A 12,625-nucleotide genomic window follows, 5' to 3' on the forward strand; every position below is an offset into this window, starting at 1 on the left:
TGTTTTTAAAAATTAAATTATTTATTTATTCCAATTTGTTATACATGATGGCAGAATGCAATTCATTTCATATTATACAAACAGAGCACATTTTTTCAAGTCACTGATTGTACACAAATTATTTTACAACCATTCATGTCTTCAAACATGTACTTAGGGTAATGATGTCTAACTCATTGCACCATCATTCCTACCCGCTTTCCCCTCATTTCCCTCTCTCCCCTTAGCCCTAAAGTTCCTCCATCCCACATCCCCATTATGGATCAGCATTCTCTTATCAAAGAAAACATTCAGCCTTTGGTTTTTTGGGATTGGCTTGCTTCACTTAGCATTATATTCTCCAACTTCATCCATTTACCTGCAAATGCCATGATTTTATTCTCTTTTAATGCTGAGTAATGTTCCATTGTGTATATATGCCAATGTTTCCCTATCCATTCATCTACTGGAGGGCATCTAGGTTGGCTCTATTTTTTTTAAATATTTATTTTATTTAGTTTTCGGCAGACACAACATCTTTGTTTGTATGTGGTGCTGAGGATCGAACCTGGGCCGCACGCATGCCAGGCGAGCACGCTACCGCTTGAGCCACATCCCCAGCCCCCTCTAGGTTGGTTCTATAATTTAGATATTGTGGATTGTGCTGCTGTAAACATTGATGTGGCTGTGCCCCTGTAATATGCTGTTTTTAAGTCCTCTGGGTATAAACCAAGGAGTGGGATAGCTGGGTTAAAGGTGGGCCCATTCCCAGTTTTCCAAGGAATCTCCATACTGCTTTCCAGATTGGCTGCACCATTTTGCAGTTCTACCAGCAATGTATGAATGTGCCTTTTCCCCCACATCCTCGCCGACATTTATTGTTGTTTGTATTCTTGATAGCTGCCATTCTGACCGGAGTGAGATTAAATCTTAGAGTAGTTTTGATTTGCATTTCTCTAATTGCTAGAGATGTTGAACATTTTTTCATGTTTGTTGATTGATTGTATATCCTCTTCTGAGAAGTGTCTGTTTAGTTCTTTGGCCCATTTATTGACTGGGTTATTTGTTTTATTGGTGTTAAGGTTTTTGAATACTTTATATATATCCTAGAGATTAGTGTTCTATCTGATGTGCTTGTGGTAAAGATTTGCTCCCATTCTGTAGGCTCTCTATTCACCTTACTGAGTGTTTGTTTTGCTGAGAAGAAGCTTTTTAGTTTAAATCCATCCCATTTAATGATTCGTGGTTTAATTCTTGCACTATAAGAGTCTTATTAAGAAAGTTGGGGCCTAATCTGACATGATGGAGATTTGGACCTATTTTTTCTTCCATTAGGTGCAAGGTCTCTGGTTTAATTCCTAGGTCCTTGATCCACAGAAGCATGACCATTTAAAAGTAAGTTGCAGCCAGGCACCATGGCACATGTCTGTCATCCCAGCAGCTCAGGAGGCTGACGCAGGAGGATTGCAAATTCAAGCCAGCCTCAACAAAAGAAAGGCACTAAGCAACTCAGTGAGACTCTGTCTCTAAGTAAAATACAAAATAGGGCTGGGGATGTGACTCAATGGTTGAGTGCCTGGGTTCAGTCCCCGTACCAAAAAAAAAAAAAAAAAAAATGTTGCAGTGGCAGATCAGCAAGGGCTGTATCAAAGCATAAAGTAGAACATGATGACCCTGACCCTGCCTGCCATGAGGAAAGAGGCTTCCCATACTGAGGGGCTTGATGAAGACTGGAAGCGCTTTCCATTCTGAATAACAGATGCCTGGATCTAATGCACACTCTGAAGGAAAGAAAAGCACTTACTGCTGTGCATTGGCTGGTAACTGGAGCCCAGGGACTGCATCAGACTCAAGTACTTGGGAGAAAGAGATCAGAACACAGACCTGGAAGCTGACAGCCACCGGCTGTTCTGGGCCCTCCAGCTTGTCCTGGGGGATGATCTCTACACATGATGCTGCTAAGACAAGAACAGGTGCTTCTCCTAACTCTCTGCCACGGCCCCAAAGTAGGAACCATGGTCTTTAGTCTGGGATCTAGAACCTACAGGCTATGACCCTAACCCTAACCCTAACCCAGGGCCCAGGGCGGGTAGGGCATATGCTGAGGGACATCCAGAGAACAGTGCACAGGGCGGGTTGTGCTGCTGGCTGCTGGAAGTGTGTGGTAAGTCATCTCCCTGGGCAGCGGGAGACCAGCACCTAGGAAGGGTACTGGGTATGCGCTCCAGGCAACACCTAGGAGGGAGAAGAGGAGCTTGGTGTGTGGGGGTCAGATTGCATAGTCAGGACAAAGACCTCAGCTGACTCTGCAGAGTTCTGGAACTGGGAGGGACTTCAGAGTTGTCCTAAAACCCCAGGTTCAGCCAGACATGAGATGGATACTGTTCCCAGGGAGGGGGGTGCAACCTTGGGCAAGGGTGTGCTCTTCCCTTGGGGGCTACTGAAGAGAGCTGAAAACTGTTGTCAGCAATACTCCCAGCAGCAACACTCCTACCACCCCAGGTTACCCTGACCCACTCCTTTGTGTAAGTTCTGGGAGCATCTTTCTGTCCCTCCCTGTCTCTGTCTCTCTGTCTTTCGTACTAAGGATTGAATCCAGGGGTGCTTAACCACTGAGCCACATCCCCAGCCCTTTTTTATGTTTTATTAGAATCAGGGTCTTGCTGAGTTGCTTAGGGCCTCACTGAGTTCCTGAGGCTGACTTTGAACTTGCGATCCTCCTGTCTCAGCCTCCCGAGTTGCTGGGATTGCATGTGTGCACCACCAGGTCTGGTCTCTTCTTAAGAGATCTGAGAAGTGTTTTTCTCATGGTCATTACAGTTCCCAGTGCCTTTCCAATTCCTTGTTCCAGTACCTCATGAAGTATATTTATGGTCCATAAATTTGGAGTTCTTTGAAACACTGTTGTATCTTTCAAATCTGTTTCCTATCTATGCATAAATCACTTTGAGTGCATTCCAAATATTTGCAAGAACAACAACCAAAAACAAAACAAGCAAACAAAGAACCTTGATTGAAATAATAACATGAAGACTATAATCTCAATTTTTCTATGTAAGTGGGGAGGGGAGGAGTTAATGACAGTTAGTCATTATTCCTTATAGCCTGTAGAGGGTTCTACAGTTTCCATCGAACTGTAACTTACATAATCTCATTTGAGCCTTAAATGACCCACGATCACAGGTACACCTGGCATCACCATCTGAATTTTACAGATGAGGAAGTAAAGTTTCAAAGAACATATAAATTGCACTCAATTGGAAAAGAAAATTTAAAATAAATGATGGAAGAAAACCAACCATATAAACATTACCCTTTAACTACCAAAACATAACCCAAAGATAACTGCATTCCTGGAGAGATCACAGAGATTAATGTCCCCACTACGCAAATAAAATCTGAGAAATGCAGAGCCGATGACTCCTACCGCATTCCCATTCAATTGGCCTGTCTGGCTGGTGCTGACCCAAGACGGACCGGATCTCAGACAATGAAGTGGGTTATCATAAGCTTAATTAAATTGTGACTCTAATTGCAGCAGCTGTTCCAGATGAGGTTTCATTGCCAGAGCAAATCAATGCATTCCCTGGAATGAAGCATACAGGTATTGATCTGATGAGGGCTTTTGTCCTCAATAATTTCTATTAAAGACTATCAAAAGCAATTTGCTGTTTTGAGCTGGCAGAGTGAACAATACTCATTCACCTATCAACTCCTGTTATCTGTCATAATCTAGTCTTCAGAGAACTTGTTCTCTGTGCTCCACACAATGCCCTTGGTCAGATATATCCACAGCATCTTGCTGATGGTAAGTAGTAATTACTGTAGCCACCTTGAGAAAACAAACGTGTTCCAAAGGGTGGGAAAGAGATCACACAAAAATTCAGTTAAGATTTCTAGGGGTCTAATGGTCTGGGGCATGTTGAGCTATTTTTTCAAGGTGCTGCATCTGGCAGTGCTTAGAAATAGGTACACTATGAAATAGGTAGTGTCCAGGGAGGAGCTCAGGATACAGCTTGGTGGTGGAGCACTTGCCTGGCATGTGAGGCCCCAGGTTCAATTTCCAGCAACACACACGCACTTCACAATGTCCAGTGGGTTTGGATTTTGAAGGTAATGAACACTCACTAGATTTTTCTCTGTAGAATTCTTCTCTGAAGAAAAGGCTGTCAGTTTTGAGCAGGGCCCAGAACCAAAGAAGGCATTGTCACCGGTTCTGCCTGTTGACCAATCTTCTCTGCCCCTTGGGCCATGAGCCAGTGGAAGTGGTGGTGCTGGAAATATAAGCATAGATATGATGCTGAGGGCATCACTGTGTAGACACTTAGCACTTTGAAGCAGAGTTATGTCACCTGCAGTGAATTTTTATATGTGGCCACCGTAGATCCATTTTGATTATATTAGACTCTCTCATACCAGAAGTAGATATCTGCCTTATGCAACCACCTCCTGATGGAACAGTTGGATGCAACCTGCTCGACTGGCCTGCTGACCTTTACCCTCCATAGACTTTCCAGGTCTGCTGCAGTGACCATGTGCTCGTCACAGTGTGACTCCATGGAATTTGTATCTGCTTGCCCTGAGTCCACCAATTAGAACCACCCTGGCAAAACCATGAACCGTAAGAGAGGCCTGAGGATGCAGGACCTTGTGTCTCTTGCTCTGAACTGCCTGGCTAAACAGAGATGACCTGGAGAGTGTCCCCTCCCTGCTGGCCCTCTGAAGCATGCTACTCTCTTGCCCCTGGTTTCCACAGTAACACACTCTTCTGTCATTCCATGTGCCTTGTGTTGCCTCCTCTGTGTCTCACTTGACCAATACACCCAAACCTCTCCTCCCAGTCAGGCCACCCCTAGAGGGGCAATTTTGGTGGAAACAACTGGACACTGGTCACAAGGGCATCTGCCAGCATAAACAAGTTTTCAGTAGGAGAGACACCTGGTCACGGGCCAGACACAGGCATTAGACTGTGTACCAGAATAAAGAAGGATGCTGTGAATGGCACACTGTGTACACCCGTGACAAAATCCCTGGAGCTGCCAGGGTGGGCTACAGTGTACAGCCATCCTCCAGAGACATCAGGACCAAGTTAGGAAAAATACAACACTATGCTTTACAGACAGCTCTGCAATTCCCCCCATCCAGCTTATTCCATTCTCGTGCTTTCTATGCTTTGTTACTCTTGCTCAACTGGGGTCCAAAATGCTAAATAGAAAATTCCAGAATGGTTGGTACCATCTGTGATTTCAGGCATCCCTGGGGGTCTTGAAACATATGCTCTGCAGGCAAGGGGGAACTGCTGTATCTTTAGAGATACAGCTTCTAGAACATTACCGGGCCCTAGCAGAGACTGAACACTTGTTTTAGGGCCACAGATTACTAGCTGCCCAAGACAAACCTAGTATTACTTGATCCATCAAGGTGTAAATCGTGGGGCTGGGGTTGTGGCTCAGCGGTAGAGCACTTGCCTAGCACATGTGGCCCTCAGTTCAATCCTCAGCACAACATAAAATAAATAAAATACTGGTTGTGTTCAACTACAACTAAAAAATAATATTTTTAAAAAAGGTATACATTGTGTGTCTCGAGCAGCACCCCATCATTATATAGAATGGTATAAATGGGACAGCCCACCAGGTCCTTGCTCTGAACTGCCTGGCTAAACAGAGATGACCTGGATTTTGGAGGTAATGAACACTCACTGGAGTTTTCTCTGTTTTAATCATGTCTTTAATTTTAATTTAATCTTAATTTAATTTTAATGATAATCTTGTCTTTAAATTTTAATCATGTCTTTATTTGCAGAAAATAGGAAGTTCCAAGAGCATTGGCTCCTGCTGCCTCAACAATCTCCTAGGGGAGTACCCTATGACCAGCTCATTATCTAAGGAAAAATTCAAGTCAGGTTCCTGCTTACAGATGTTTCAGTGTTATATTGGTATCACCAATGGGAAAGTGGTCCTGAGAGCTGGGTGAGGTGGCACAAACCAGTAATTCCAGCAACTCAGCATGCTGAGGCAGGAGGATCTCTAGTTCAAAGCCAGCCTCAGTGACTTAGTGAGCCCTGAACAACTTTGCTGGACCCTGTCTCAAAATAAAAAAAATAAACAGATGGGGATGTGGCTTAGTGGTTGAGTGCCCTCTGGGTTCAATCCCTGGTACAAAAAAAATTACGTGAGGAGGTCCTGAGGACAGTGTTCAAAGGAAACCCTCCCTTCTTGTGGGTTGAACTTTGAACTGTCCATCCGGTTGTTCATTTTGCTGTGGAGGAGAGCTGGCCAGAGCTGTAGATCTATACACTAAAGGAGTGTGAGATGGGTACAGTAGCACATGTCTGTAATCCCAGTGGCTCAGAAGGCTGAGGCAGGAGAATCACGAGTTCAAAGCCAGCCTCAGCAAAAGCAAGGGGCTAAGCAACTCAGTGAGACCCTGTCTGTAAATAAAATACAAAATAGGTCTGGGATGTGGCTCAGTGATCGAGTGCCCCTCAGTTCAATCCCTGGTACCTCCACCAACACCACCCCCAAAAAGAAAAGAACAAAACAGAGAAGGAGCATGATTGGAAATGGGTAAAAGACTGAAAGTTTCTCCTTTAAATCTGGGAACACGATAAGGGTGCTTGCTCTTACCACCTCCACCCAACATTGTGTTGGAGTTTTTACTCAGTGCAATAAGGCAAGGAAGAAACAAGCACAGATTGGAAAGAGAAATAAAACTGTCTTTACTTGCAGAAAACATGATTAAGTAAAAAATTCTTAAAAATCTAGAAAAATAAGCTATTAGAACTAATAAACGAGTTCAGCAAGATTGCAGAATACAAAGTCAATATAAAAACAACTGCATTTATATACTAGAAATGAAGAATTAAAATTGAAATTTAAAAGTATTTTCAGTAGCACTAAAAATCAAATATTTAGGAATAAATTTTTTTTATAAATATTTTTTTAAGAGAGAGAGAGAGAATTTTAATATTTATTTTTTAGTTTTTGGCGGACTCAACATCTTTGTTTGTATGTGGTGCTGAGGATCGAACCCAGGCCGCACGCATGCCAGGCGAGCGCGCTACCGCTTGAGCCACATCCCTAGCCCCCTTAGGAATAAATTTAACAAAACATTTGTATAATCTGTATACCAAAAGCTTAAAAAATTGCTAGGAGAAATTAAATGAGACATAAATAAATAAATAAATGAACAGAAATAAATAACATATTTGTGGGTTGGGAAGACTCCATGTTAAGATATTAATTTTTCCCAAATTAATCTAAAGATTCAATGCAATCCCAAGTCCCAAGAAAAATTCCATCAAATCTTTTCTTTTTCTTTTTTTTTTTTTAGAAACTGAAGACAATTTATATAAGAAAGCAGAGTACTGAAAGTAGCCAAAATAATTCTGTAAGATAAGAACTAAGTTTGGAGGACTGGCACTGATTTCTGTACTTACTCTGTAGCTACACTAATCAAGACAGTCTGGTATTAGTGTAACAATCTATGAAACAGAATCCAGAGGCTAGAAATAGGGTCACATACATATGGATAGCTGAGATTCAACAAAGATGCCAAGGAATTTAACAGGGAAAAAATAGTCTTTCAACAAATGGTGCTAGAATAACTTGGTATCTATATGGATGGAGGCGAAGAATACCAATCTACCTGACACTATACACAAAAATAAACTCCAAATGTACCATTAGGGCTGGGGTTGTGGCTCAGTGGCAGAGTGCTTGCCTAGCACGTGAGGCATTGGGTTTGAATCTCAGCACTGCATATAAATAAATAAAATAAAGGTTCATCAAAAGCTAAAACCAAACCAAACAAACAACAAAAAAAATTAACATAAGTATAAAAATAAAAACCATAACATTTTTAGAGGAAAACATAGATGACCTTTGTGACATTTGGGTGAGCAAAGATTTCTTAGGACATGAAGAACACAAAGAAGAAAAATCGATATACTGGACTTATCAAAACCAAACACTAACTGGGCACAGAGGCATGTGCTGTAATACAGCGACTGGAGGCTAAGGCAGGAATGCAAGTCCCAGGCCAGCCTGGGCAACTTCACGGGAGACCCTGTCTCAAAGTTAAAAGAATTTTAAAAGGGCTGGGATGAAGCTCAGTGGTAGAGAGCCTCTGGATTCAATCCCCAATACTGCAAATTAGAATATCTAAATTTAAAAGATTGTCAATACCAAGTACAGGTATACCTCGGAGATACTGTGGTTTGGTTTTAGATCACCGGAATAAAATAAATATGGCAATGAAGTGACTCACATGAATTTTTTTTTTTTGTTTTTCAGTGCACAAGAAAGTTAACACTATACAATACATATTTGTACATAACACAACACCAATGAAATATAATAAAGAGTGATACAAGGTATGTGTGCACTGGTAAGAATGTGGAAGGTCAGAACCTTCTACACTGCGAGTGGGAACACAAACACCTTAACTGCTTTGGAAAACAGTTTAGCAATTTTAGCAGTTTCTTAAAAGGTTCAACAAACACTGTGCAACCTAGCAATTCTTTTTCTAAGTGTTTACCCCAAAGATTTGCATGCCAATATCCAGAGCAGCCCAAAATGGAAACAACCCACATGTCCATCAAATGGATAAACAAATTTCAGTGTATCCATACAATGGAACACTATGCAACAAAAAGAAACAAAGTACTGACAGAAAAGCCTTATGGGAAAGGATAGAAGCCAGACACAACATAAGAAAATATCTGTCAATTTTTTCATTCATATGAAATTCCAGAAAAGGCAAACCTCCAATGATAGAAAGCAGATCAATGTGTGCCAAAGATCAGGATTGGCTGCAAGGAGCCCAGAGTTTTTCAGAATGATGGTGATGTGACGGAAGTGTTTTATGGCATGACTGTGGTTGCAAACCCAGCACCTGTCCTAGTTTACTGCCCGGAAAAAGGTTCCGTTTTGCAGCACAGGAAGGAGGAACCCAAGTGGAGCCCCACAGACTCCCTGAGTTGAAGACATGGAGTTGTAAAGTCAGAGAGGATTGAGAAGCTGTTACCCCTGTGGGTCTGCGGCTTGGCTGTGGTTCTGGGATCCTTGATGGTCATTAGGGTCAAAAACAGGAAGCAGCCCTGGAAGTAGAGCAAAGGAGAGTGAGTGCAAGCTGGAACCTACCAGTTACTTCTGCCCATCACCTCATCTGACTGCAGAGTTTCAGAAAGTAATAGCCCTGCTTCAATTCTACCTTCCAAAATGCCTACAAGTTTCTTCTTGTCCAACTCTAACTAGACTTACACTATATGAAAGGGAATTTTGGGTAATACCCAGCTTGACCAAGGTGACAATAATACAATACAACATGCACACAACACAATTTAAAGACTCTCTCATCACATTATGTATGTGAATGCTACCTCAATAAAAATGAAAAATAATAGATTTGATTATTAACACTCTATTTTTTAGTTTAGCTATATAACCAATCATATTAATTGAAAAGAATTATCAGTCCTATCTCATTGTGAAAAATATCCAACAAATTTTATTTATAATTATTTGACATTTCCCGTATGTTTTCTAATGCTGTTTACTAATAATAATGGAACTAAAAACTCAGACCAGAAAAATAACGAACTTTAGAGACTTAGGATCATAAGAAATTTTTTTTTTTTTTTTTTAAAAGAGAGAGGGAGACAGAGAGAATTTATTTAATATTTATTTTTTAGTTTTTGGCGGACTCACCATCTTTGTTTGTATGTGGTGCTGAGAATCGAACCCGGGCCACACGCATGCCAGGCGAGCGCGCTACCGCTTGAGCCACATCCCCAGCCCCCATAAGAAATTTTTTAAAAATTTAATTTCCATTTGTTGACAAAAGCATATGACTAATAAAGAATTTATGCTAGGGAGCAGGGATTGTGGCTCAGTGGTACAGCATTTGCTTAGCATGTGTGAATAACTGGGTTCAATCCTCAACACCACAAAATAAATAAAGTTATTAAAAAAAAAAACCCCAGAACTTACGCTAGGGGATGGGGACCCAGCTCAGTGGCAGTGGTTTAATGTGCTTAGCATGTGCAAAGCCTTGGGTTCAAGCCCCACTGCTTCTGGAAAAAAAAAAAAAAAAAAAAAGTACTGGGAGCCAGGCCGGGTGGTGCACCTCTGTAATCCCAGCGACTTGGAAGGCTGAGACAGGAGGATTGCAAGTTAAAAGCCAGCCTCAGCAAGGGCAAGGCCCTAAGCAAACTCAGTGAGACCCTGTCTCTAAATGAAATACAAAATAGGGCTGGGGATGTGGCTCAGTGGTTGAGTACCCCTGAGTTCAATCCCCGGTACCCTCCCCACCCCCAAAAGTACTGGGAATTGAATCACTGAGCTACTTCCCTAGTCCTTTTTATTTTATTTTGAGACAAATTGTGCAGGCTGGCCTTGAGCCTGTGATCCTCCTGCCTCAGGCTCCCGAGTGGCTGGGATTACAGGTGTGTGCCACCCTGAGGATATTTTGGTACCAAAGATTAAATTCAGGAGCACTCCATCACTGAGCCACATCCCAGCCCTATTTTGTTTAGAGACAGGGTCTCACTGAGTTGTTTAGTGCCTCACCATAGCTGGTGCTGGCTTTGAACTCGCCATTCTCCTGTCTCAGCCTCCCAAGCCGCTGCTGGGATAACAGGTATGTACTACCAGGCCGGCCTGAGGAATTATTTTGATAAAAACAAACAACACAACAACAAATTTTTTTTTCCTCTAAAATTAAGGAATCCATTTCCGTGACTGTCATGAAGCCCTGGGTGAGTTAGCAGGAATAAGTTTGGAGGTAACTATCCTGGCTCTGGAATTCCTAGTAACAATCACTGTTTTCTCTCTTGATCTCAATGGAAAACCCAGGATCATATAACCTCAACATTCCTGGCAAACGCCAAAGCCAACTATGTAGGAGGCTTTTTTAGAGGAGAAGACAACTCTTGTCTTCCCAGAGGATAAATCCTCCACGTTGCTCTATGAGGCAGATAGCAACCCCGAACCATGAATGGGTTGGGGTCTGCGCTGGCCTCAATGGCTTCCTTTCAATTAAAGTAAGTGGACAGCAGTAAAGTTCAACTCCCCCTTCCCCACACCGGGGGTCATCCTACAATCATTGAAAAACACCTGGCTCAATTAAGTGTCAAATATTATTTTGTTACCTACACATTTCTCCTTACCTACTCTGAAAGGGAAATAAATGTCAATACCAATCTCCAAAGTAAGATCAGACAGGCTGGACAGGTCAGGAGAGACCTACATTTTACCTTCTGGCAAGGCAATTTTTTTTCTTTCTTTGGAGAAATGTCTACTTTTGTTAAGACTACCTAAAACTGCATACATTTAGCTACAGTAAAATTCCTAACTGCCTTGGAAGAAGCAGAGCCCCTTTCACACCAAGACAGCACATTAGCCGAACTTTCAGCATTAAGCATCAGTGCTTTTGGGGGTGTGGTGATGGCATTCTACCTCTCAGCATCGCTAACATATTCAAATTTTTTTTGTTGTTGCTTCATATCCAGCCCTCCAAAAAGACCACAAGAATTTATTTAACCAAAGTTGCCCAGCACCTCTTCTAGATGATCTAGAATGAACTTTGCTCTTTATAATGTCAAAAACCCCAGGCGGTACTGTCCACCATTTTTAAAAATGTGCTTTAAGAAGCATGCCTTCTACCAACCTGGTGCGGGAATGTGCCTCTCTGTGGGTGACAAGTAACCTCAGTAAGCGTCCCTGCTACCTTTGTTCGCAGAGACACGGCTTTGGGAAGACATCCTCTGCCTCTCGTTTTTCCTTTACTTACTCATAAGTAAACCATTCTTCACTCTGATCTTTTCCTTTTCTGATTGTGCTCACTGGCTCCTCGATCACCAAGGGGGGAACGGACCCACTGTGTTCGCTTACAATCCTTTTTGTCAGTAGGATCCTTAATTATAAGCTTAAAAAAAAGAGAGAGAGAGAAAAAATAAGCAATTTAGAGTAAGGGTTTCCTACCAGACATCCAGCGGTTTCGTTTTAATGAAATTGGGACACAGAATATTAATTTAATGCCCTTGAAGCCATTTAGCCAGGTTGCCCAAGGGTGATGCACAGGTTTTAGGAAACGTGGCTGCTTACCCAAACGTTGTCAGAATGCGATAGGACACTGCCCACGTGGCTCGCTCTGTACTGATTCCTGCGGTCTCATGCCAACTCAGAACCCCGACCCTCGGGGACCGCCTCCGCGCCGCGAACGTTCAGGAGGGATCCGGGAGAACGAGCGGGGAGGCCGAGGAAGGTTCGGTGGGCAGGCACCGCCAGGTCTGAGCAGGGTCCTCGCCAGGTGCTCCTGGGCCGCCCCCCACCCCCCAAGCCCCTCAGCCTGGGACGCTCCCATCCCGGACTCTAGGGAACTGGGCAACGGTTCCTAGCCTCTTAGAGGATCTGCCCACCGAGCAGGACTTCCACGGCCCCTGGCCGCGCCCCTCTGCGGAGCGGGGGCGCGGCGGCCAGCAATGGCGGCGGCTACGGGGTCCCAGGGTCATTCTCCAAGGCGCCCTTGACTGGTTCACGCCGCGGTGCCACCTACCTTGCTAACAGGCGGCCGCGGCGTGCGGCGCGTAGGGGCGGAGAGAGCGGTGACGGGCATTTGGCGCCGCCAATGAGCGCCAGAC

The 12,625-nt window shown here is 43.2% G+C and overlaps 1 long non-coding RNA gene across 3 annotated transcripts; it reads right to left on the reverse strand.

The window, feature by feature from the left end:
* Positions 1 to 12,530, reverse strand: LOC139701835 (uncharacterized). Of its 3 annotated transcripts, none has more exons than XR_011704434.1 (4): positions 12,090 to 12,530; positions 11,776 to 11,910; positions 9,010 to 9,082; positions 1 to 4,253 (listed from the first exon to the last, which is right to left on the reverse strand). It is a non-coding gene; the product is annotated as an uncharacterized lncRNA (long non-coding RNA). The 3 variants fall into 3 exon arrangements; XR_011704433.1 differs by having other exon boundaries at positions 1 to 3,565; positions 4,108 to 9,082; XR_011704432.1 differs by having other exon boundaries at positions 1 to 9,082.
* Between the last annotated feature and the right edge of the window lie 95 nt (positions 12,531 to 12,625).

This window comes from Marmota flaviventris, chromosome 14 (assembly GCF_047511675.1).
Source record: "Marmota flaviventris isolate mMarFla1 chromosome 14, mMarFla1.hap1, whole genome shotgun sequence".
In the NCBI taxonomy this organism is placed as follows: domain Eukaryota; kingdom Metazoa; phylum Chordata; class Mammalia; order Rodentia; family Sciuridae; genus Marmota; species Marmota flaviventris.